The 27,020-nt window shown below is 42.0% G+C and overlaps 1 protein-coding gene and 1 pseudogene across 2 annotated transcripts in view; both read right to left on the bottom strand.

Moving 5' to 3' along the window:
- Window positions 1-14,220, bottom strand: part of JAK1 (Janus kinase 1) — a 107,025-nt gene extending 92,805 nt beyond the window's left edge. Inside the window, exon 1 of the mRNA XM_080920999.1 lies at window positions 14,004-14,220. The gene's annotated coding sequence lies outside the window, so the exon portion shown is untranslated. The remainder of the gene's footprint in view (window positions 1-14,003) is intronic.
- A 9,810-nt stretch (window positions 14,221-24,030) lies between these two features.
- On the bottom strand, window positions 24,031-25,739 carry LOC308424919 (heat shock 70 kDa protein 4-like; annotated as a pseudogene). The gene has a single exon. The product of its transcript is annotated as a heat shock 70 kDa protein 4-like (transcript).
- Between the last annotated feature and the right edge of the window lie 1,281 nt (window positions 25,740-27,020).

Raw genomic sequence — 27,020 nt, 5'->3', positions numbered from 1 at the left:
GACAATGAGAGAGAGAGAGAGTTCATACATGCTATGCACATGTGTCAGTGAGGTCTCTCCTTGCACTTTGAGTCCTTCGGCTCATCAGTTTTCATCATTGGAAAAAAGTATTTTCACATGTTAAACCATCTCACTGGCACATTGTCTAAGTTTTCTATATGGCAAATTTGCTATTGTTTACAGTTCAGTGGTATGGCAAATTCCAGTGATTGCCTAGAATGGACCAACCATTGGGCTTTTGTCCTGACATCTCTGAAAGGATATTAACAATGAGTACACAGTATTATAATTAAGCCCTAACTACTTGGTAAACATGCAGTGATTAAATGAATGACCTAGAATTAATCTGAAATAACATTTTAAGAACAGTGTCAAGATAGTAGAGATCAAAAATACCTTCATCAGTAAAGAGTGACTAAAATATGTATCTTCCTTATATAATATGGGAAGGTTACAATTATTTTAAATGCATAGCCTATAGTTTTTAAAGATTATGCAAAAGGAAAGACTATCAGAAGGAAACAGGAAACAGAAATTGTGCCTGGGTCCAAGTCTTAATCAACACAATTCTGCCTCAGGGTTTCCACCAAAAATAACTTCATTGAACAGTCTGCTCAGGCTGCAACCCACCTTGAAAATTTGTTGACAACAAAACTCTCTGCAAGACACGTAAGGGTATTTAAATTATGACTGAAACATCACCAGAAACAGCGATGACCAAAGATACAACTGAAGGCAAGTGAGCCCCTGGAGGCTGCCAGAAGAATTCAACAGGTTCAGCAGTACAGTACTGACTCCAGAATGGTATGTTGCCCCTAAACCAGGACACAATAGGAAAACATGGAGTTTGGGATCAGAAGTATAAAATGGTTTCACCTCCTAAACCCAAATTTCCTTAGGTCTAAAGTAAAATGAAACCTCTAGAGAAGTCGGTGTTTGAGAGGAAAGGGGTACATATGTGTAACATGCATATGTGTACATGGAATCCAAAGGTCAAATTTAAAGTGTCAGCTTTGTTGGTAATGAGGTATACATGTGTTCTGAGGCAGGGTCTCTCAGTGGAACCTGAGGTTTGCCAGCTAGGTTAGGATGTCTGGCCAGTGAGTCCCAGGGATCCCCCTACTTCCCCAACACTGGATTACAAAGCAGCCAGGTTTTTACATGGATGCTGAGGATTGGTCCCATGCTTCCAGAGCGAGCACTTTATCAACTGGGTCATCTCCCCCACACATTGCCCCTTCCTCATTGTGATTGTTCTTAAGACAACCGGTCCCTGCACTAGGTAACTTGTAGATGCTAGGGAAGACCAGGAACAAAAAGACGTTTTTAAAGACTTTCTTTTTATTTTATGAGTGTTTGCCTGAACATATGTATGTACACTACCTGTATGCATGGTGCCCACAGAGTTCAGAAGTGTCAGATCCCTTAGAACTGAAGCCACACACAGTTACAAGTTTCCATGTAGATGCTGGGAACTGAACTTGGGTCCTCTGTAAGAATAACCAATGCTCTTAAGCACTGAGCCTTCCCTCCAGCCCACAGGGTAAGGCTTCTTTAAAGTCTTTCCATGTATGACTCTTCTCACATAGAAAATCTAATCATTCCTAGATGCAACTCGGAATTGGCTTGGGTTCAACACTGCCCAACCAGCCTGTTGTTCAGACTGTGTACCCAGGACACCTTCCCCAAACCAACAGCTCCATCACTCCTCTTTTATAGGACACCATCGTTATTAATCCAAATTAACAGACAAGGCCTAAAGAATCCTAACATCTCTTAAATCACCTCAAAGTCTTCTGCCCATAAACTATCTCTCTCTGCCTTGGTGCTAAAGAAGTGACTGAGCAATTAAGAGCGCTTGCGGCTTTTCCAGCGTTCACAACCGCCATCTGTAACTCCAGCTCCAAGGGCCCAACACTTTCTTCTCAGAGCATAGCCCCCATACACATATACACATAATTAAAACTTTTAAAAATCTCGTCCTCTTTGGAAATACTTCAATAAACAAATTTAACAAATTTTAAAATAATTTAATACGCTTCACGTGTGGTTATTTCATGAACAGCAAGTGTCAATCAATGAAAATCAAGCATGATGTAACACACAGCTAGGATCCCAGCACTTGGGATGCTGGATGCTAAGGTGAGAGAATCAGAAGTTCAAGGCCAACCTGGGTCAACAACAGCAACAACCTACTAGAGCCCTGGCCATAGAAGTCCAAGCCAGTCACTTCCTTCCCACCCTTCTTCCCCTCCACTGTCAAAATAGAAAACAAGCCATTTCCTGAGGCACTTTGATGTCTTCCAATTATTATATAATGTGTGCTAATAACTTTAAATGTACTTATTAAACATTTCCTATGACCTCAGAACTAAGTGTGCTTGGGTTGGCTGTCTTCATGATCTCTTAAGACCATGAGAGTTCTAGCTCTAACTTGAGGAAAGTAAACACGATTCACAGCCAAAAAGGAAGTAGTTCAACAGCCTTCCCTGCCTCTCATGAATGTCTGGCAGAGGCTCTTTAAATATCCCCTCTTCACCCAGCAGAAGCCATATTTCCATCTGAGTGGTAATTTTGCACCAATTTTCTCCTTTGGTGTTGTCCGATTCCTATTCTATTGATTTTTGTTTTGTGCTCTTTCTCCAGCTGAAAGACACCAGAGCTGGTGAGATAGCTCAGGTAGTAAGTAACATACGTGCTGTACAAGAAAGGTGATCACATGTGTGTACCGTCAGGGAGGTGAAGCCTGCCAGCCCAGCCTCTCAGTGAGACCCAGTCTCAAATTAAAAATAGAAAAAAATGCTAATGGCCCTTGAGTACACCTGAAGGTTAACTTCTAGCCTACAAACATGTACACGGGGGCACACTTGCGCTCATGCAAACACTCTCTCTCTCTCTCTCTCTCTCTCTCTCTCTCTGTCTTTAGCTTAAAGACACCAATGCTCTTTAAAAAACACCCCTTGGTGGTTGTTAGAAAGTTGGAAAACAGCCCCAACCCACATTGCTCTATCCATGGTGAAGTTCCCAAGTCAATGCACAAAGATCAAGTTAACATACAACATACCAGATCTCTCTGCTCTGCCAAAACTAAAAAATGAGTTACAGCCAGAAAACTAGGAGTAATTTTGTCATCTCAAAGGCCAGTAGAACATAAGCTAGAAGGGTATGCAGAACCTAGGAAACTGACAGGCCTTTACATGTTCAAAACAAGTGGAAATACAGATTTCAGAGTCCACATATAATGTGAAACAATGGACCTTCACGTAGGCCGGCTTATATGCTGCTCCACTGTCTGCTGGAGTGCCACAAAGATGAAAGCAAGCAGTTATAACACATACTGTGTGGCCCCTGGAGCTAAGGAAGACAGAGAAACTGTCTATCAATATGGGTCAGAAAGAGTTGGCATCAGTTGTGGTGCACTTGAATGTGAGGTGTCAACAAGTCACATGACCAGGAGACCCTGCATGATGCAGGACAATTACCCTGAATGGGAGTCAGGTGCTGCTTTGGCATCTCCCCACCCCCTTCCTGTCAACTTCCTCCAGATCTCTGCAATGACAGGCTTCTCATACTCACCTTCTAGGCCCTAGCCCAAATGTCATCACTTCCTCTGAGACGTGGCCCATTTTCCACCCCCAACACATTCTATATTTCCTCACTAATATGTTCTACTCTGCTTTCCAACATGAAGCCACTGAAATTATTTATTGACATGTCTAACATGTAAGTATGTCTGCTTTGCCAGGGACTGAACACTCTTCCCCCAAGCCTTTGTGTCGCAAGTGCCTATGCCTCTCCAATGACTTTGAACAGAGATGAAATAGCTCAACCAGTGCTGGGGAAAGTAAAGAGCAGAGAGGAAAATAAAGAAAAATAACTGGCAAAAGTGGGACATCTACACGGTTCACAAAACACATGAGCCTTGAGGAGAAGCTCACTAGAGAGGAGAAGCAGTCAGAAGAGGAAAACATGTCTACCCTAAAAGAGAACAGACACAAAAAAAGAGTACTTAACTGTACCACAGAAACCAGAAGACAGTGGGCCGGGGCATCTGCCGGTAAGAAGCTTTTACATAAGAAAGGCAGAAAAAAAGGTGTCGATGCATGACCAAAAGGTGGCTGATAATCTCAACGGAGCACTCTGGAGTATGAAGATAGCAGTCTGTTTGCAAAGGGTTAAACCATGAGTGGGTGGAAGGAAATGAAAGATTTCAAGACATTTGGCAGAAGACTGAGGAAGTGGAGAAAGGAGGGCCCCCTGGAGCAGTAGTAATAAGTGGAATCCTAAGTTCTTTTTTCTTTATTCAAGAGAGGATAACAAGTCCAAGTTTAGAAATCTTCAACCTCCTTCGTTACCATCCTAAAAAATCCAAAGTAATACGGACCATAATGCCCTGACGGGTCAGGCACCCATCTAGCTCACAATCCAGCTTCTTTTTCCTCTCTGTATATAGTACAGGATATCTGTCCTATCTCAGAGACTTTGCATATGCTGTTTCTTCTAGCCACTAGTCTTTATGTGTGTGTGCGTGTGTGTACATGTCCATCTGTGTATTCTGGGTAACAAACTCAGGTTCTCAGGCAGCAAGCCCTTTACACACTGAACCATCTTCACAGAAAACTTTCTTAAACTCTTAAGCATAGCCTCTTTCATCTTTCAAATCTTAGTGTACAAAAAACTCACTACTCAGATCCCACTCCCTTCTTATAGCTCCATCTCAGTCTTAAAGCCAAGTATACATTCTTCTGACATTTAGCATGAACATCACAAACACTTGTGTAATTGTTTAATTGCTGGAACCTAAAGAATAGAGTCAGACCAACTTTGTTTTCACATATCTTTCTATATCTATGTGTAATGATAGATAGATAGATAGATAGATAGATAGATAGATAGATAGATAGATAGATGGATGGATGGATGGATGGATGGATGGATGATGGATGGATGGATGGATGGATGGATGATGGATGGATGGATGGATGGATGGATGGATGGATGGATGGATGGTTGCATGCATTTCTATAGTGGCCAGCGTGTGCATCAGAAGTGGCCTACTTCCTAAAGCCACATCAAGAGAACTTACCATCTATCTATATTCAGGTCAGTGTAACTTATGACCCCTTCCTTCTATGTCCAAGCATCCTGAGTGGAGGGTCTCTGTAAACAAGCAGTTGACAAGCTGTGCATGTAGAAGTGCCATCAGATATCAGCTGAGTTTTTCAATGAGGTCACTCAAGCACGTGGTCAGCAAGACAGTCAGAATTTTAGAGTGGCCCCGGCTGAGCAAATCCAAGCAATATACAAATTTAGGCAATTCATATGCTACTTTCTTTAGACTAAGTTATACAAATGATTCTTAAAAGCCCTTTCAAAATTATCTTTATAATGTAAATTGCATCAGCCAGCTTTCCTGGGTGGGGCCGAAATCATCTTAAAAAACAAGACTTTCCACAGGAAGATACATATTTAGCAGGTGAGCACTAGCTTGCTCTCCTGCTCTCTCTCTCTCTCTCTCTCTCTCTCTCTCTCTCTCTCTCTCCTCTCTCCTCTCTCCTCTCTCTCTTTCCTCTCTTCTCCCCCTCTCCTCTCTTCTCCTCTCTCTCTCTAAAGACATTATTTGACAAACAGATCTGCCTGTGCCTCTCTGCCAGCAACCCACCAACACAAAAGATTATTTTAAATTCTACTAATTAAAAAAATTACTATAAATTATAGTCCCTCTATGGTCAGAGAAAATTGTATTAACAAACAAGCCCACAGATATAATCATGGTTAATTAGTGAACTGTCAGTTCTAATAGCCTTAAGCCCTTTACAATGTTATTAAAAACAAATAATAGTTGCATTTATTACAAATTATTCTTATTTCTACCTTATGTAGTCAGACCAGCCTTTGGTTATCCAACATACCTGAAAATGATACATCTAAGTTTACTCTTTAAGTCTCTCCAGGCAATCTTTCCACAGGTACAAGTGACCACTCTCTCCTTCTCCATGTTAAATGGGGGGACAAGGAACATGTAATTTGCTGTCAAAGCATATGGATAAGGATAGAGCTGGAGAGCTAGATCAGCAACTAAAAGCACTGGCTGCTCTTCAGAGGATCTGGGTTCGATTCTAAGTGCCAACAGGATGACTCACAGCATGCAATAAAATCTGGCCTCTGCAGGCTCCTGCACGCACACATTGCACATAAATTCATAAAGGAAAACACACAAGACATAGATAGTAATAAATAAATCTTATTTAAAAAATGGTATCAAGACTACTGTTCCAACTACACATTGTTTTATCCTTTTCTTTCTCTCACCAAGGAGAGAACAGGAGGTTGATTTTGTTTGCTTGCTTGCTTGCTGTTTTTGAGACAGTTTCAAGCAGCCTGGGCCTGCTCAAACTCTTTTGTAGCTGAGAATCACCGTGACCTCTTCCTTTCTGCCCCCATTTGCCAAGTACTATAATATCAGGTATACAGTCTTATATCCAGTTTATCATTTTTATGAATATTTAAATTCAATAAACATGCCCAACAAGAATATCAGTAAGAATGAAATACACTTAAAATATACATATGTGCACACACATAATTAGGAGAAAAGACTGCCTGTAATTTCCTGTTTGGGGCAGATCTTGCTTCAGGAAAGTATGACTGAAAACACAGAGCAGAGACAGTAGAAAGGGAAACAACAAATTAAGGTTCCTTTAAATTCCTATCATTCTTTAGGCAGCAAAGCTCCCTGGAGCATTATCTCCTTTATAAAATGTTGAATTTCGATATCATTTCACAAACAGGTCTGCCTGTGCAGCCAGCAGCCCACCATTGGCTACAAACATGGACTTTTTACAACAAAAGCTAAACAGCACTTTTACACTGGTCCTCCAAGATGCCCAGTATATTTCCCCCAAATTATATCTTGAACAGCTCCTATAGAAGTTACATAAAAGCATCTTTCTAGTTTTTCATTAAAAAAAATAAATAAAACAATTTACCTAGCATCTTGCATGCTGTCTACATAACATTCGGCATCAAGGGAAACTGCCTTGGTTAAGTGCCAACAGGTTTTTTTTTTTTTTATTATTCTTGTTTTGTTTTTATTATTTTGTTTTACTCACTGTTAACATAAATCTTTCAAAACTACAACATATCAGGCACTCTTTGTTTGACATCTTCTGGGGACATGCCACTGTCTTTAAACATTATGAATATAGCTTGAGCTTTTTAAAAATTGACCCAAAGCATATATTCCAATCATTTTGAAAAGTTAAAAAATAAAACAATTTGAACAGTTTTACCTCAAAGTCTGTGCCTGACATCATTCCACAGTGTTTAGTAGTCTCTCAATCCTCAATCTGCCCAACTCTGAGGATAAGCAACAGTCAACGTGTTGGGTTGCAGAGATGACTTACTAGTTAAGAGCACTTTCAGAAGACCAGAGTTCAATTCCCAGCACCCACCCCAGGTATTTCAAACCCCCTGTAGCTCCAGTTCCAGGAAACCCTCTTCTAGTCCTCTGAGCACCTGCTCAGTGCCATACATTCACACAGATATGCATGTCCACATCAATAAAAATAAATCTTTACAAAAACAAAGGCAGAAGAGCAAGTCTCAAATGCAATCAATAGATCTATTTTCTACTGGAGGTTTAATAAACCGCCTGTCTGTCTCCTTCAGCTTGGGTTCCAGGCAAGAGGATCTTCCCTAACAGTTGTTCTCAACCCATTCCCTCAGGAAAGAAAGGATCCCTTGCTGGATTTCCATTCTAAGGAAACAGTTTTTTGGATCTGTCCTGGAGAAATTCTGTGAGCAGCTTCTTGTCCCTGCTCCTACTCACACAGCGGCCAGCCCCTGAACAGGGTGCATGGAGCAGCCACTTCAGCTTGAGCCCTGAACTCCCCTTCATTTCACTCATGTTCTACAGCACAAGCCCTTCTGGATGCCTTTCTTTACTAGTACCAACTGCCTCACTGTAGGGTCACAGTGACAACTTCAAATTGTGCCCTGGGTCCCCTCCAGTGTCTCAGACTGTTTACTCTGGTTGTGGTCTCACAGTGCTTTAACATACTATCTATTCTTCAATCACCAAGACAAAAATTAGCCCTGGGCCTCCAAGGATGTTCCTCTTTGCACATACTCCCTAACTATGTCTGTCTCTCAGCTTTTAATCATTGTATTTAATCATGTGTTTAATCACTGGTTGACTTAAAAACCAATTAATCATCAGAGAACTTGATAACTTTAAACACAATTTAAAATGAGTTTGCTGCACTTTAGGGAAAGCTTATATGAACTTCTTGCCACCTAGTTTTGACTCTAGACATTTCCTGTTTCCTGGTAGAGTCAAGAACAGATAGATAAATAATGGATAAGTAAAGCATTTTTTGGTGCTGGGTGAAGGAGAGGGTGGTGTAGCCCTGTACGGAATTCAAAGTGCCTCACAGTTCTTCCCTCTGCTCATTTCACCCGAAAACCTCCAATGCTCTCATCTTCCCTACTACTCATCCACTGGCCACAGTCCCTAGCCTCTTCCTGTTCACATACTCTGCTTACAAGCTCACCCCAAACTGCCTCACCTCCTCTTGTTCTCTCCTGAGAAGTCTAGGCTCTAATCAGTGCATACAAACAAGTCTATCACCCACCTTTTGTACATGGCCACCTCTGCTCCATGCCTTTGCTCATTCTCTATGTCTTCTCCGCATCCCATCCTACCTCAGAACAAGGAAACTCACACTCATCAAGGACCTACTCAAACAAAGCCTCTTCAAAACCAATGGATGCCAGGAGTAGTGGTGTGTGCCCTGAAGAACAGCTATTTGGACACTAAGACAAAAGTATTCCTTGAGCCCAGGAGCAAGAGCCCACTCCCATCTTTCTGTGAGATGTACACACATTTTCATATATGCGGAGTATGTGTGCATGTGTATCAAAGGTCAATCTCAGGTGTTCCTTAGGAGCCACCTACCTTGTACTTTAGAGCAGTATCAAGAAAACAAACTAAAAGCAACTCTGAGTGGCAGGAGTGGTGGCATATACCTTTAATCCCAGCACTTAATCCCAGGAAACAGACAGATCTAATGAGGTCAAGGCTAGCCAGAGCTATACCTATTTGGCTAGTTCAGCTGGTCAGCACAAGCTCCAGCATTAGGATTATAAGCATGTACCATTGCATCCAGTTTTGGGGCGCTGGGGATCAGACTCCGGTCCTCATGCATGAACTGCAAGCACTTAACCCACTCAGCCACCTACCAAGTCCACCCCATCTCTTTAAAAAGCATTTGCGAAAGGCTCTGAGCAGGTCTTGCTCTCCAACAGTCTCATATCTCACCTCTGCTGCAGCACTGCTCACACTATAAGCTATGTGTAGCAAGTTTATTTCCATATGAGCTATGCTTTAGTCACCGGTCAAGCACTTAGCAGGCACCAAGAGATGTTTGGATGTAAAAAAAGAATGACTTGATCTGTAATATATTAAAACCAAAACAAAAAAACAAACTAAAGCTATTCCCTAATCTGCAGATTACAAAGGAGTCCTCTGAAAGTTTGTAGGAACATTCTGCAACATGATGGGACTTACTCATTCTACATGCATAACTATACCACCAAACCTGGGGACACACTCAACGTTTTCCTACCAGTCTGCACACTTTAGAAGGCCAGGAATTCCTCTGTATTTTACTCCATTTATTCACTCTCTATAACTAGTAAGAGGTCAATAAATACTTGCTGATTAATAAATGGATAAACAAGCATGTTGAGTAAACCAGTTATGTAGATTTAAAATATCTCAATAAGTGTCAGCTTCTTCTGACCAGAGTACACTTGAAAGGATTTTACTGTTAGCTCCTATCTCTAATCCCAGCAGGTGGGAGGCTGGAGGCTGTGGGATCACAAGTTTGAGGCCATGGTGATTTCAGACCACCCTGGGCTAGAGAAAGACCCAGTCTCATTATTAATATTTCTTCCTTTTGATATTCAAGCACATCTTGCCTTAGGAATAAAAGATCTACTACTCAGAGCACTGAAGAATAATTTCTCCGACCAGCTGTGAAGAACCACACATCATGAAAGAGAACGTCCGGTTTTATCCTTTCCTTTCTGATTGCCTCAAATGCTGTAAGTGTGAGTGTACTTCAAAGGCAAAAGCATACACAGGAATTCTTTTCCTATCCCTGAAACCCCAGCATATCAACATGGCAGCTATTTCAAACTATATTACCAGAAAGTCTTTGAGACTGGAATCTACAGTGGCATACCTCTCTGAGGACAAGAGAGTAAAGCACAGGAAGTGACAATCAAAGGTCTAAAGACAAAGCTTGGCACTTAGCACCAGTGAGTCAATGTCCTTGTACCTTGCATTACATAGGAAAAAAACTCTCTCACCATCTTTCCCAGAGGCTGATGCCAAGTTCCCAAATCCAAATGCTCCTCCTACCCCAGCCTCCCAAGCACTTAGATGACAGATATGTACCACACACACCTGGCATGGTCAGAGTTATTTTAAAAGGGAAAATAGAAGGCACAGATGAATCAAGCAGCACTTCCCTTACCCACGGAAACCAACAACTCTGCTCCCTTCATTGGTAAGCTTTCTTCCAACTCTACCCATGCTCAAAGGAAACATGGTAGGCCTGACTGCCTTTAAATGGGAAAGGCAATACAGACCATAGAAGATTTTTTTTCTCCCCTACTTATTACTTTCTTACATTTTCCCCTTTCTCTACAATGAGTTTCCTCCTTGTCATGTGAAAATAAGCTTTGTGTTTAAAAGGGGGGGGGGGACTAAAAAAAAATTCTGCCCAGAGAATTAAGCATACTAAATAAATTCCTCACTCTTCCCCCCCCACACAAAAAAGCTCAATCACATTAAATCTTCCTTGCTGCTCAACACTCAGCAGACAAGCTTAGCCTCTTCTTCCCTGGCTTCCACAGTGTCTGATTCATTTATGAATTTCTTCACTGCAGCTCTAGCTTACAAGTCCTCAGGTTTTCACACACTATGCTTACATTACTTGCCTGGCTTCTCCACAAAAACTGAAAGGTAACTAGCCTAGGTGTTTTGGTTTCTTTTTAGAACAGGAAAGTGGTGCCAGGCATAAAATAACTTGCCACAGCATGAACCCCTATATCTTTCCTCACTTGGCACCCCTAAGCATGATTTCTCCACTTGAGCACAACTGGCATTCTGACCCAGGTGGATTATAAGAAGGGCTGTCCTATGTATTACTGAATGTTTTAAAGTACATCTAGCCTCTACCCACTATATACCATTTTCCCCAACCAAGTGTACTTTCTAAAACTCCTCAAGAAATATCAAAGTCTTCCTCAGTATGAGATTTTTTACCAAGCTGTTAACCACCGGTCTGAAAGATTCATCAAGATCCCTTCAAGCACCTCCAGTCTAAGGCAAGGCTCCATGGGCCATTAAGCCACAGCACATTAGAGAACATCAGAAGCCACTTGCTCAGCTAGTGTCTGCTTAATAACCCATTCCCTGTCTGTCTGAAACTTCCTATATGATTGTTTTTTAAATGATTTATTTTTATTTTGTGTGCACTGGTGCTTTGCCTGCTTGCACGTCTGTGTCAGGGTGTCCTGTCCCCTGGAACTGGAGTCACAGAGAGGTGTGACCACCTGTTGGAAGAGTTGCCAGTGCTATTAACCATCTCTCTAGTCTCATGAAAGCTATTTCTTAAAAATTCTTTGTACAAATATGCACATCTTAGACAATAAATCTAGCAGCATATTACCATCTCATTAAATTATACAGAATATGTGTCCTTAGTGGGGAAAAAAAAGAAGGCACAGAAAATCTGACAGAAAACACAGATCCTGCCTGCCCTTTACTAAGATATAAATTGTTTTCAATTAATATACAATTATTTATAGTGTTCTCTGTATAAAAATGAGTTTAAATCTACATATATTCTACAGAGTTGCTTCATTTTTAGGTCTCTCCAAATATATGTGTTACTTCAAGTTATTCAGAAGAAACAGAATGATGTCTTTTGGACAGCATTAAAATCCATAGCTAGCAATGTGCCACTGAAATCTATCAGTCTTCTTAGAATCACTACTGTTCATAAAGTCAACCCTCTTTAAATGGGCAGACCTCACAGTCCTCTTTAAAAGCCCTGAGGTTAAGTTCCTTTGTGTAATTTAAGGCAAGCACATTCCCGTAAAAGCAACCCTATCGTCAAAACTCCATATTTTTCCACTAGCTTTTTATAGCAGGGGTCCAAATTAAAGTATGTGTACAGCCTAGCTCCTCCTAACTAGCACCTTAAATCTGTAAAGGGTGGATTCCAAGTGGCCAGAAAGATAATCTTCCAGGTAAGACAAACTGATACTAACACCTACCTAAATTACAACAAAAATGGAATATGGTTATGTGTTAGAAATGCATTAGCTATTGTGCCAATATCTAGTCTATTCGCTTTCTAACATCTTTTCCCAAAGCCAGTAAATTGTGTAATGTGAAATAGTATTGAAAGAGAACTAGCTATATTCAATGCAAAGGATAATAAAGAAATCTAAGCAATCCCCCCCCCAAAAAAGTACAACAGTGTGGACAAACTGAAATCCAGTCCAAGTGCCTAGTTAATATGATACATAGAATTAAATTATGATAACTATTCATGATGTTCACACTCTCCCTAGTACAGTGTATCTGTTTCCTTCTACATGATCTAGATCCATACAAAAAAGACATTTATTTCATTTTATAAAGCATATTATACCAGAACTACCTATAATGTTGGCTGGCAGTCTCCATTAACCTTCACCTCGGAGTACAAAAGAACAAACTGATCCTTCAATTAAAAAAAAAAAAAAAAATCCCCTGGATGTTGGAAAACTGACGCCAGGAATGAAATGACTTTCCACACAGAACCCCAAATCTAATTTTTTAACCTGGTACCCCCACATGATCTCTTGGGACTACATTTTGAACCTGATTACACTTGTTTCACATAGCCCCAAATACCAGTACTTGGAAAACATCAGAGTCAAGTCTCCACCATCAAAGCAATAGGCAACACAAAATTTAATTTAGGGAAGAAAATTTCATCATTGCAAATGTTCACCTTTTTAAAGTTTTTTACACCACACATATGCCCACACATAACTCAAATATTTTCTTTTGAAACGGGGAAGGCAACACCCAAAGACTAGATAATTTTATCCAATTGTCTCAGCATTCTCCTTACTTAACGACCCAAGTTTTTATGCCTTCTTCCCTGAAAGAATGGTAATTTTATAGTACCGTAAATACCTGCGACTGAGCTCAATGAGTAGGGAGGAATTTTAATAGCATGGATACCGGTGTATACAAGCAGAGGCAGAAGACCATGGTCACAGCCATGAATTAAGACTATCATTCGGACACGGTCCTTGTCCCCGGGAAATCACGGAGAACACACCTCCAAAGGGGGCACACAGGCACCTGGAGATAACCACACCTGTGGTTTAGTCTCCCTTAGTAAACATGCATCCCAGGAGCCTGGGAGTGTCTCCAGAGGGGTGCCTACTGCTTCTGAGGCGATCGCGCGGAAGCCGAGCCAGGAGTTGGGGAGCCACAGCCCTAGTCCCAGTTTCGATGAATAGGGTCCCTTAGTGTAAGACTATAGTCGCTTCTCCCCAGTCCCTTCACCCATGGCCCTCCAACACGCTACGTTCCGGCAAGCTGCGGTTCGGAGTTCCGGGGCGCGCCCCACGCAGTTCCAGACCCCCGAAAGTCCGTCCTCAAGAGCCGACCAGGGGTGGACGAGTCCTGCGGTCCGGCTGTTGCGGCGCCAGAGGCCGTCGGCGCGCAGGCCGCGGGGCCATAAACAGGATGTCGGTGGCGCGGGCCGCTGTTAGCAGAGCGGCCTCCCCTCATCTCTCGGCAGCCCCGCCGCCTGGAAATCCCCTCCTCCGCCGCCCTGGCCACCCGGCCGCCCCGCTCCGCGTCCCTCTCCTGGTCCCCGAGCTGGGCACGGCAGTCTCTACCTCCCCACCATGACACTCACTACTTCCGTGTGCGCCGGGCCGCGCGGCTCCTTGGCACAGCGTCTGGCTGGGTCAGGCGTCTGGCTGGCAATTCGGCCAGCCGTGCGGGGCCCGGCGTGGACACCCGCGGCTAAGGAGAGGCACCGAGAGGACGAGCAGGGCTGGGCGCGGACCTCGCTGCGCGTCAGGAGCCGCCGGTTACTCCGCGGCTGGGGCGGCCTGCGCTCCCGGACGCACCGGCGTCCCGCCCCTCCACCTCAGGCCCCGCCCCCAAGGCCCCGCCCCTATTGACTACGCCCCCTTGTCTAGCCCACCTCCCGTGACGTCAGAAGCTGCTCCCACAGTGGGGCAGAGCCAAGACCCAAAAGCCTGACGACCCTGGAGTCTCCGCCTGCCCGCCACGCCCCCATCCGGCTAGTACTCCTGCTAGTGTCCCAGCTGGCTTCCTCTTACCAACTAGCTTGTAAGAATTGAACTCAAACTGGACGTACTGGAGCTCTTTAATCCCAACACTCTGGGAGGCAGAGGCAGGTGGATCTCTGTGATCCACCCCCCCCAAAAAAAAAGAAAAATGAAAAGAAAAAGAAAGATGTGAACTCACTCACTCAGGGAATAAGAATTCGACTGCTGTCAATAATGCCTTGGAGGCATTATTCCTGCCCTCTCTGTGTTTACCTCTGCCCCATCTCGGCCACTCCAGAGGAGGGTTCCAGAAAGACTTGCCTAGCAAGAACTAAAGTCGCTTTGCCAAAATATTTGACAAAAGCCATTAAAGGACGAAAAGGTTTATTGCACCGTTCAGTTAGAGAGAATACAGACCATAATAAGAAGTATGATGACAGAAACTTGAAGTGGAAAGTCACATTACATGCATGCTCAGGGAGAAGAGAGGATGGGTGCTTGTGTTAGCTTTCTCCTGGGTATTAAATCCAGGACCACAGTCGATGGAGTGGTTCTCCCCACAGATAAAGGGATCTTGTTTCCATTGCCCTAATCTGGATGATCCTCAGGGGCACAGCCAAGGGGGATAGACTGGTCTCCAGAATCCTTCACAGGCCTGTGCAGAGCAAGTCTAGGAGATTCTAATCTAGATAATTCTCAAGGACATAGCCAAAAAGATAACCTAGTCTATACAATCCCTCACGGGAAAGCTGGTCTCCTAGGTGATTCTAATTGTCAAACTGACAGTACTAACCATCATAAGGACTTAACCAGAAACGAAATCTCAGGCTTCCGTCTCTGTTCTATGTAAGAGCTCCCTGTAAAGGAGCAGAGGAGACAAACTATGGAAAAGCGTATTAGGAATTAACATTCATTGATACCTAATCTGTATCCGGTGCTTTTGATTTTTCACTAATCATATTTCACAGTAGGTTTGTTTAGTCTTATCCTATCCACAAAAGAAAAGAGAAGAAAGTGTGGCCCTCGAGTGTCTTCGATTCTGGCTTCTTAAACTTGTAGGGTGTTCATCAGAGAAGACTGATCAGACATGGTTTAAGCCTATAGAAAGACTTACTTAACTGACCAACAACTGCACTGGGTATTCAGAATTCCAGTGTAGGCCTGAACCTTTCTCAAGGTAAGCTTTTAAGCACAAAAACCATGTCTTGGGTTGACATACTTCAATTAATAAGAACAGTCAGCCAGAAGCAGAACTACAGATGCCAGAAAACAAGGTTAGCACACTCAGAGACATTCCCAGAACTATGCACTTTGATGAATTGGGTCTTTGCTTTCACTGTGGTAGTGATGCTGCCCACATGCTGAGTTTTACAGCCTGAATGACACTTTCATCATGGAGTTGGTTGTGCTACAGTCTAGGGCCCTGTTACAAACCTATGGTTCTTCTCATAATTTAGTGTGGGGTACTCACAAAATTGTCATTAAATAAAAGGTTTCTAAAATGTGTAACAACCCAAAGTTCATTTAAAAATCAAATATAATAAATCTGAGGTATTTCTAGCCATGCCTACCCGTTGTGTCCAAATATGGAACATCATTGCAGCCTTGTTTCTGAACACATAAGTGCACCTTGACCTGTAAGTATTGTCACAACACACACTGTGGCTCAGATCCATCTGTTAAGAACTGTACTGTCTATCTATGTATCTATCTATAACTATCTAGAGAAAGCTTGCTGTTCTTATAGAAACATTGGTTATGACAAAGACTTGGAGTAGTATTTCTCCTCTTGTTCCACACCATGCATCAAACTGTATATGTTTGGACTGAATTCTGCTAAATTATCTTTTAAATTGGCTGATTAGAGGCTGACAAGATGGCAAGATTGTCACCAGGCCTGACAATCTGATTTAATTCCCAGAACCCACATCATGAAACTAAAGATCTGACCACCAAAGTTGTCTTTTAACCTCCACATGTGTAACATCAAACATGATTGTTCCCCCACCCACAAATAAATAAAAGTTAAAATTAAATACAAATTAAAAGCTCTGTTTCACACACACACACACACACACACACACACACACAAGTTTATTGTGTTTTGACTTTCAATTCAGACAGAATTTCCAGCAGTTTCTGAAATGACATAAACATACTTCTGTGATTTTGTGATATTTGTGCAAAATGGCATTCTCAGCATTGATGGTGATCTGTGCTGCGTCAAATATTCAGCCAAGATTCAATTCTTTATTTAAAAATAAGCACATCTGTTTTTGATTAGTGCTTGTCAGTTTGATACAAACTACGGTAATCTAGGAAGAAGAAGGAACCTCAGCTGAGAAAACGCCTCCACCAGATTTGTCTGTAGGCAAGTGTGTGAACTATTTTCTTGGTTATTGCCTGATGGGAGAGGGCCAGCCCTGTTAGGCAAGACCCCTGTGCAGGACCTGAGAAAACCATGAAAAGCAAGCCAGTAGACTCTAATGTGTAACCTAAAATAACCCTTTCCTCCCTCAAGTTGTCTTTAATCAATGTTTTATTATAGCAAAGAAAACATCAGTCTGATTAGAACAAAAACTTTTTTCTTTAATAAATGATAAAATTATATAAATCAAAAAATTTTTAAATAGAATTCTTTATTGTCTGTTATCAGTAAATGTTACTCATTTCTATCTACAGGCAAATCTTGATCATTTTCCTTCCTGGGTATCTAACTCTACAGCTCAGTTCTTTGCATCCCCACTATGTGGTCCAAGCCACCACCCTTGTTCACTTGAAAAACCACAAGCAGATCTTAATTCCTCAGTATGATTTCACTCCAGCCCCTCGATTAATTCTCCAATGCATACTTTTAAATGTTTGTATCCTTCTACCCCTGTGTTCAAGCCACGCCAGCACTTCTCCCCAAAATCCTCCCAGACCATGTGGTCAGAGTTCTACACCTTCACATCACTGACAAGGACTGCACACTTATCTGACGCCTCTAACCCTGCTGGATCCTACTTGATTTCTTAGGGGTTCTGAGAAAGGTGTGCTGTGGAGGAGAAAAGAACATCATAAACTAAAGTTATAGGCTTTTATGTTCAACCTCCACCCTTAACCTGCTGTGACTTACTAATAAAAGGTGAGCTGCAGACTAAATGTTTTCCCATGTGCCTCTAGAAGAAGAAGACCTGTCAAAAATCTAAAATCTGGGTGAATCAGTCAGGAAAGCATTAGGCCTTGGTACCTGTACTGTTAAGTGCTGGTATTCAAGTCTTATCTTGCCCATCATACCGTGAACACCTTAAGGCTGTTTGCAAAAGTGTTCTCACCTGTTAAATAGGGATAATGCCTTCCTTGTATGGATTTTGCTAAAGAATTAGAATACTATGTGCCTGGCATGTGGCATGGGTATAGGAAACTGTAGTGACTTGGTTTCGTCTGTGCCATAAGGAACAGGCACATGTGACATGAGCACACACACAAGAATGAACTTGGCCTCGTACGTGATCATGAAGGTATTTCTCATGGGGTAAGGCTTATCCATTGCGCCCTAGATGTGCTGATGCCTTCAAGTTTCCCAAATTCTGGAAACTTAAAACATGGTTGGGGAACCATGTTTGCTCTCTCCTCTGAATAGAAGAAAAAAAACTTGATGAGCTGCTCTTTTGTTTTGCTCTGTCTTGTCTGTTGAGACAGAATTTCACTATGTAACTAACCCTGGCTGGTAGACCCTCACTTGGTAGACAAGACTTCAAGACACTACTTCCTGAGTGCCAGGACTAAATATGTGAGCACATGGCTCAGTCTCCTTATTGTTGTTGTGTCTTATTGTTTTGTTGTTGGGGCCCACTGAGCTTAATTCATGTTCCTCCTATGAACCTGGATAGGGAGCCATTAAATGGAGCATGGGTCCCTTGGCAGTGACTACTGCACTGAAGAAAAAGGTTCATTCTCCTCAACAAGCCTGTGGAGAATTATCTAGCTGCTCATGAAATGAAATCCAAAGAGGGCTTCCCTAAAATGATATCCATTCTGAATGACAGGACTCAAAGAAAAACAGACTTTCGAAGTCCTCTTGGGAGCACAGAGAAAAAGTATACACTAGTTCTTTTTCTCTTTACTGGGACAAAATCCCTAACAAAGGCTATTTAAGGAAGAACCAGTGTGTTTTGGCTCCCCGTTTTAGAATATGGCTCATCCTGTTAGGAAAATTCTAAGCTGCAAGCCAGTGTGATAGCTGGTCACATTGTATCCACAGTCAGGCATCAGAGAGCCAGGAATGAAGGTGCTCAATTTGTCCTTTCGGTATAGCATGATACAGTTAGAGTGGGTCTTATCAGTTAAACTAGAGATTCTCAACATGTGGGTTGCATGCTACCCCTTTGGAGGTTAAATCACCTTTTCACAAAGAAAGCCCAAAATCATCAAGAAACACAGATATTTACATTACAATTTACAAAATTGCAGTTATAAAGTAGCAACAAAAATAATCTTATGACTGGGCATCACCACATGAGAAACTGTATTAAAGGGTCGAAGCATTTGAAAGCATGAGAGCCACTGAGTTTATCTAGAAATTCTCACACTCCCAGAGGTTTATCTCCTAGGTGGTTTCAGATCCTGTCCAGTTGACTATCAAGAAGCAATTCATTGAACATAGAAGTCAGAGACCACATCTTCTATAAGCCACAGAACCTAAGCGAACACAGTCTAGTGGTGCTGTGCGGCTGAAGACCAAGAAAAGATAAGTCTTATGCAAAAGCTTTTATTCCCTCCCTCAAAAAGTGATTTAGACAGCTATAAACAGAAATCAGGTTTTTCTCCCTTTGAAGAATCAACACAGGGCAGGTTTCTCAACCTTAGTATGTTTGGGGTCTGGAAATGCGTCTCAGAAGAGGACTATTTTATGCAACAATAGATACTTAGCAGCATCTCTGACATCTGCTTTCGAGTTACCAGAAACGAAACCCTCCCCGCCTCTCTACCCCCTAGTTCCCACTCTCCCACTCCAGCTGTGGCAACCAAACACATCTTCAGAAATCACCTAATGTTCTATGTGGGTCAAAATTGTCTTCTGTTCTACTTGAGAAGCATAAGAATAATATGGACAATGGATTAGAAGGTGTGACCAATTCCAGTAGGAAATCATCAAAAACAGTAACAATAATCATCCAAACATACATACGCAATTTCACACATAGTTTCATTCCAAAGAGCATTTGCTCATTAATCTATTATCCTGTCAAAATCATTATCAAAGTAACAATGGCAAAGAATAGCCCAACAAAGATGTTTTCTATTAAAAGGCTGTACAGGAAAACACTCAACAACTGAGATTCTGTTGTGCAAATCATAAAACAAAGGGCTGGAGAGATGGCTCAGCAAACAAGAGCACTGTTCTTCCACAGGACCCAGGTTCAATTCCCAGCCACATGTGGTGGCTCACAATTATCTGTAATTAGAGCTTTAGGGGATCTGATGCCTTCTTCTGACCTCTACCAGCACCAGGCGTTAACATGACAGGCATGTGGCATATATGTACGTGAAATCCTCAAACAAATGAAAATAAATTTAAATTCTTTTTTGTTTAATTACAAAAGGTTAGAAACTGAAGAAAAAGAAAGCCACCCATATAATCACAACTCTTAACATAAATATGGCCTTTCCTCATTATTAGTCTAGTAAGCATATTTTACATATATGTATATTCATGGATACATGCAATTCTACACTTTCTTAAACTTCAATTTACAAGCATATGGTCATGCTTCTGTATATCATCACAACTAATGCATCTCCATAGGCAAGTAGCTACTAAACACCAATTATGAAGTGTAATATGTAAATAGTCACTTTCAGGGAGATTCACAGAAAAAAAAGTTATTGGGTTAAACGGGTTACACAGTTTTAGATTTTTCCAATCATAATACTGACAAATTACCTTTTTTGCAGTTTTCACAAATGTGCCATGTCCACAAATACACAGTGTCAAGCTCAGCAGTAGTTAGCATCATAACTTGCAAACTGGTTTGCATCTTTATCATTTTAAAAAGAATTTGTGGTTTAATTTTAGAGTCTGTCCGATTATTAAGGAGATCAATAGTTATGTATTTTCTCACTAAGGTTCACTTTCTAAAACGTTGACTTTATCAAAGTCTACATGTGAGGGAACCGGTAGAATCTCATCTGCCTCTTTTCTTATCCCACAGTCCTTTGGGATGTAGCATGTCCTGCCAACTTATAATAATTAAATCTTTAATAAAGAGACTGTGAGACTGTGACATTTGGGCATTCCGTTTTTTTCAGTGTACTGTTTGTTCCCTAAGACATTATTTTTGTGGCTGGTCCCCTTTTCTTACTGTCAAGCATGGTGGGTTGCTATAGGCTGTCAGACTTTCTTTGGGGTTTCTTGTTCCTTGGTTATCTCTGTGATTTCTGCTGGGATTCTCTAGAAAGCCATCTCCTCATCTTAGATTAGATAATTGGATACAATAGATACTAAGTATCAACTATGTGCTACATGTTGTCCTGAACTACAAACACTGAAGTTCAATAGGACAAAAAATGTCCCTTGGGGCTGGAGAGATGACTCAGGACCCATTAAGAACACTAGCTGCTCTTGCAAAGGATCCAGGTTCAGTCCCAGTACCCACATGGCAAGTTGTAACCTTCAGTAACTCAGTTCCAGGAAATGTAACACCCTCTTTTGGCCTCTATGGGGACCAAGCATATATATAGTGTGCATATACACCTGTAGGCACACACTCATAGACATAGAAATAAATCTTTATAGAAAGTGTATTAGATACCAAAAAAAAAAAAAAAAAAAAAAAAAAAAGAAAAAAAAAAACTACTGAATGTTTTACATCAACTTGACACAAGCAAAGATCATCTGAAAGGAGGGAACTTCAATTAAGAAAATGCCTCCCACAAAGTTTGAAGTGGAAACTGAAGAAAAGGCCATCCAGAGATTGCCCCACCTAGGAATCCAGCCCATACACAGCCACCAAATCCAAACAATATTGTTGATGCCAAGAAGTGCATGCTGACAGGAGCCTGATATAGCTGTCTCCTGCGAGGCTCTTCCAAAGCCTGACAAATACAGAGGTGGATGCTCGCAGCCAACCACTGAACTGAGAATGGGGTCCCCAATGGAGGAGTTAGGAGAAAGAACTGAAGGAGCTGAAGGGGTTTGCAGCCCTGTAAGAGCAACAATACCAACTAACCAAAGCTCCCAGGGACTAAACCATCATCCAAAGAGTACACATGAATGGACCCATGGCTCCAGCTGCATATGTAGCAGAGGATGGCCTTGTTGGGCATTAATATGAGGAGCAGCCCTTGGTCCTGCCAAGACTCAAAACCCCAGTGTAGGGGAATGTCAGTGTGATGAGGCAGGAAAGGGTGGGTGGGAGAATATACTCATAGAAGCAGGGAGAGAGGGGATGGGATAGGGGGTTTATGGAGAGGAAAGTGGGAAAGGGGATAACATTTGAAATGCAAATAAAAATATCCAATAAAAATTAATTGATTAATTAATTAGTTAATTAATTAAAAATAAGCAAAAGAAAGAAAATAGGAATAAAAGAAGGAACAAAGGAAGGAAAGAAAGAAGAAAGGAGAAAAAAGGAGAAAGAAAAGAAAGGGGAAAAGAGCCCTTATGTGCCCTATCCTTGAAATATTAAAATAGTCTTGTCTCACTGAAAGAAAAAAGAAAATGCCCCACTAAGATCAGGCTATAGGCAAGCTTATAGGACAGTTTCTTGATTAGTGATTGATTGGAGAGGACCCAGCCCATTTGTGGACACAGTCATCCCTGGGATGGTGGTCCTGGATTATATAAGAAAGTAGGTTAATGAGAAAGTCATGAAGAGCAAGCCAGTAAGTAGCACTCATCCATCATCTCTGTATCAGTTCCTGCCTCCAGGATCCTGCCCTGCTTCAGTTCCTGCCCTGACTTCCTTCAATGGCGGACTAAGATATGAAACTGTAAGCCAAACAAACCCTTTCCTCTTCACTTGCTTTTGGCCATGTGTTTCAACATAGCAATAGAAATCCTAAGAAGGCAAGTAATCTTTGTCAAAGAAAATCATTGAACACAAATAAATGGCCTAACAAACTACAACATGCTGTCTTCCATCTTGGCCTAGGAACACTGGAATTATACTACTGTTGTTCAGCTTCACATAAGTTCCAGGGATTTGAACTCAGTTCCACACACTTTCCAGCTGAAATATTTCATTCACTCACTGAGCTATCTCCCAAACCCTCATCATATACATATACACATAAATATTGTGTGTGTGTCCTGTCTAAATAAGTAAATAAAACTAACATGTTTAATTAAAACTTACCTTAAAGGAGCCATGCACAGCAAGTAATAAAGGTTCTATAGATATTGAGTAAATTATTGAAAGACAAAGATGAAAAGCCAGTAAGTCAGACACATGAATGACTGTCAATACTCATGCTAAGACATTCTGGACCAAAAATATTTTAGGGCATGCCATCATTGCCAGGAATTTGGCATGTGGTTAAACCATCAAACTATTCCTTGAGAAAAGCTTGAATATGAATTGGGAGAACTTTCTCAGCCCATCTCTGTAAGACAGTGTCTTAGTCAGGGGTTCTATTCCTGCACAAGCATCATGACCAAGAAGCACGTTGGGGAGGAAAGGGTTTATTCAGCTTACACTTCCATATCGCTATTCATCACCAAAGAAAGTCAGGACTGGAACTCAAGCAGGTCAGGAAGCAGGAGCTGATGCAGAGGCCATGGAGGGATGTTATTTACTGGCTTGCTTCCCCTGGCTTGCTCAGTTTGCTTTCTTATAGAACCCAGGTCTACCAGCCCAGGGATGGCACCACCCAAAATGGGCTGGGCCCTCCCCGCTTGATCACTAGTTGAAAAAATGCCTTACAGCTGGATCTCATGGGGGCATTTCCTCAACTGAGGCTCCTTTCTCTGTGATAACTCCAGCTTGTGTCAAGTTGACACAAAACCAGCCAGTACAATTGACCCCTTGTCAACTTGACACATAAACACAACACTATTAAGCCTCAACCCTTACTTTCTTATTCATCCCCAAGATCTAAATAACCTTAAGAGTCCTACAGTCTTTACAAATTCTTACACATGAAAATTGTAATACTTTTAAAATATCCAGTGTCTTTTAAAATCAAAGTCTTAACAGTCAAAAGTAAAATCAAGCTCTAACCATCCAGTGTCTGGGAACCACTTAAGAACTTCTGGACTCCTCCAAGGGCTTGAGTCACTTCTCCAGCTGTGCCCTTTGTAGGACACACCTTGTCTTCTAGGCCCCAGCTGCCTGTTCTCCACTGCCGCTGCTGTTTTTGGTGGTCATCTCATGGTACTGGCATCTCCAACACACTACTGTCAGTCCTGGGTCGCTCATTGCAACTAAGCTACACCTTCACCAGTGGCCTTCCATGGCCTCTCACAGTGCCGAGCCTCAGCTGCTCTTCATGACCCCTTCATTCCTTCAAAACCAGTACCACCCGGGTGACTCTTACACATTACCAAGTCCAGCCGCAGCATGAGGTACAGCCTTGGCCATCTCTGGACCACAGTTTCTCTGTGTTCTCAGGAAACACTTTCCAGATTTCACCTCAGTGATGCTGGTCTCTTAATCACCACTACTTTCTTTTTTCTTTAGCTTTATAATTGTCTGATTTAATATAAACAAGTGTTGAATCAATCAATGTCCATCTCAGGAAGCTTCTTGTCACCATCAGAAGGCACAGCTGTGTCTGCACCGTGCTCAGCAGCCTGGAAGCCTGGGTTGTCTCCTTGTCACCATCAGAAGGCACAGCTGTGTCTGCACCGTGCTCAGCTGCCTGGGAGCCTGGGTTGTCTCCTTGGCCATCCACTGGTCCGTTCTGCTCAGCATTTTTGGTTCCTCCTTTGGGGGTTCCACTTTGGGTTTGGGCTTTGAAATTATAGGACTGCAAATATTCATCAGCTCCTTAATTTTAGCTTCAATCTCCTTTGTCTTGACCACTGGGCCCACTGTCAGGCTCTGTTTGTCCTGTAGGTTCAGCTTGCTGTCCATCCACTCCATGCTCTTCTCTACCTTTGTCATGTCAGCAGCATCCACGTGTTCATACTGGTCCTCCTTGTTTTTGAAAGAGCTGATCACTTTCATATACTGTTGGATTTGCTTCCCTAGTTCTTCAAATAATTTTGGTCTTTCTTCAGATTCCTGGAACTGCGTCTCAGTAGGTTGACCTGAAGTTTTTAATTCAGCCAGTTTGTCTACATAAATTTGCTTTGGTTGATCTTCTCCATCTTCATACAGCCAATTTTTGGTATCCTCTAATTTTGAAGTAAAATTATTACGATCATCTTCACTCACAAACTTCTCATATTCCCCACTAAGTTTGTCTCTCATCTCATACACATGCTCTTCCACCGCATTCTTGGCGTCATTCCGTCCCTTCTCCAGTTTATCCTGCAGGATCGTCTTACCCTCATTCTCTGTGTACAGGCCGAGCATCTCCCGGTCCAGTTGCCACAGCAGCTGGCTCTCAATGGGCAGGTCCACAGTGCTGGTCTTCACTTTTGCCTTCTTTGCTTGAGGTAGTTGGTCCTCTTTGTATCTTTTGATGCAGCTTCAGAGGTCTCCATCTCCTCAGACTCTGCCCTGTTTTCTGCTGGTGTCTGTGGCTGTTGCTCTTCAGCATGTGGTTCTTCCTGGTCCACTTGCATCTTCTCTTTTTCCTTTGCATTCTGATCAGTGTCCATCAGCTCCTCGCTCTCCTCAGACTTGTGCACCTCTACTAAGGCAGCACTGGATACACTGAAAATGCCATGCACATTGACCCAGACCTTGACTTTCACTTTTGAGCTGGAGCAGTCAGACTGTGGAGTGAACTGAAAACTGAGCTATAGCAGGGTCTGGATAGAGCAGATCCTGAGGAGAGCTATAGTTGGCCTCAAGAGTAAAAGGTTCCTTTCTATAAAAGGTGAGGACTTTGGAGAAAGGAGCAGCATGGTTTTTGGGAAAGACTTCCCAGTCACTTGACCCCTCTTCAGCTGGAGAATTCCAGCTCAAAGATATTGAATATGCTACCACATCAGTGATAGAAAATTCTCTGACTTTGAAAGCAGGTGATGAGATTGCACACTGCAGAGCACAGCCTAGAGTGACAGCTTCATCTGCATTTAATGTTGTGCTGAGTTCTTTACCAAAAACCTTGCTGATCTCTTTCGCTGCAGGGATGCGTGTGGCACCGCCCACTATCTCCACTGCATAGATATCTTCTTTCTTTAACTTGGATTCTTCCAAGACACTACGAAGTGGCGGCTCCACTCTTGCTAAACGCTTCACGAATTTGCGTGTCATCCTTGCGCAGGGGCCATGCTAATCTTCTCTGTATCGTTCCAATTTTAGTCTATGTGCTGCCGAAGCGAGCTATCACTACTACTTTCTTAGCTCCAGCTGACCAGCATCAACAATCCCAGTAATGTAAAGGTTTTGCTTTAGCAGTTCTGGTATCTTGTTAATCTCAGCTGATTTTTCAGCCCCAGCTAACGAAAACTACAGAATCTTCACAATCAAAACAGCAACAACCCTGACAAGTTGACACAAAACCATCCATTACATCAAATAACAAAATTTTAGTGTTAAAAGCAGTCACACCTGGGCTGGAGGGATGGCTCAGCCATTAAGAGCACTGACTGCTCTTCCGGGGTCCGGAGTTCAATTCCCAGCAGCCACGTGGTGGCTCACAGCCATCTACAAGGTGATCAGATGCCCTCCTCTGGTGTGTCTAAAGACAGCTACAGTGTACTCATATACATAAAATAAATAAATCTTTAAAAAAAAAACAGTCACACCTAAATTTTATCCCTCGGTTTTATTTTTCTACTGTTTAAAGGCATCCAACTAGGGCTTTCTACTCCAGTTATCTCCATCTGTCAGATGCAGGCATGACATTCGGCTAGGAAATATACATAGATGCTGTCCAGTTAAAGACAAAGTCACAGCATTTTTATGCTGATGGGCATCACAAAATGTAATCCAACGGGAAGAGAAAGGCTCAAGGGATTAACTTAAGCTTTTGCCTACTGGCAAGCTCACCAGTGTTGAGGGCGCCAAACTCAGTCTTCAGAGTACCACAGGGCTTGAATTATTAATGCTAAGTCCCAAGGGCAGAATAAGCCTCCTTGTTAATAGTCAGTACAAAGTAATCTTAACATTCCTGTAAAACAATACATTATAAAGTCAAGTGTGAAGGAGCCATTATTTGTCTGTAAAGACAAATAAATAAACTCTTTATGTGGAGATTCATTATATCAGAGCTCAATTCATTCAGTTACACTGCTGTTAATTACAGGAACCACAAAAGCTTTCAATCTGATTAAGGCCATAATAAGTATGATTTGTAATTCTTTACTCTCTATATTGAGAGTTTTTAGAATAAACTGATGTTATGTTCTAAACTTTAGTACATTACAGTCATGTAAAATAACTATATTAGACTTATTGTCTGGGGGCCAAAAGGTTAAGTGGACTTTAATAACTATTGGTGTTAACGATTATCTATTCTCATGATAACCCTGTAGAGCAGACATGATCATTATCCCCTCATAGAGAAGAAATGTGGTAACTTGCTGAAGAACC

The sequence above is a fragment of the Micromys minutus genome (genome assembly GCF_963924665.1).
Source record: "Micromys minutus genome assembly, chromosome: 9".
In the NCBI taxonomy this organism is placed as follows: domain Eukaryota; kingdom Metazoa; phylum Chordata; class Mammalia; order Rodentia; family Muridae; genus Micromys; species Micromys minutus.
The sequence above is the reverse complement of the archived record's forward strand: the minus strand, read 5'-3'. Positions and strand labels throughout refer to the sequence as shown.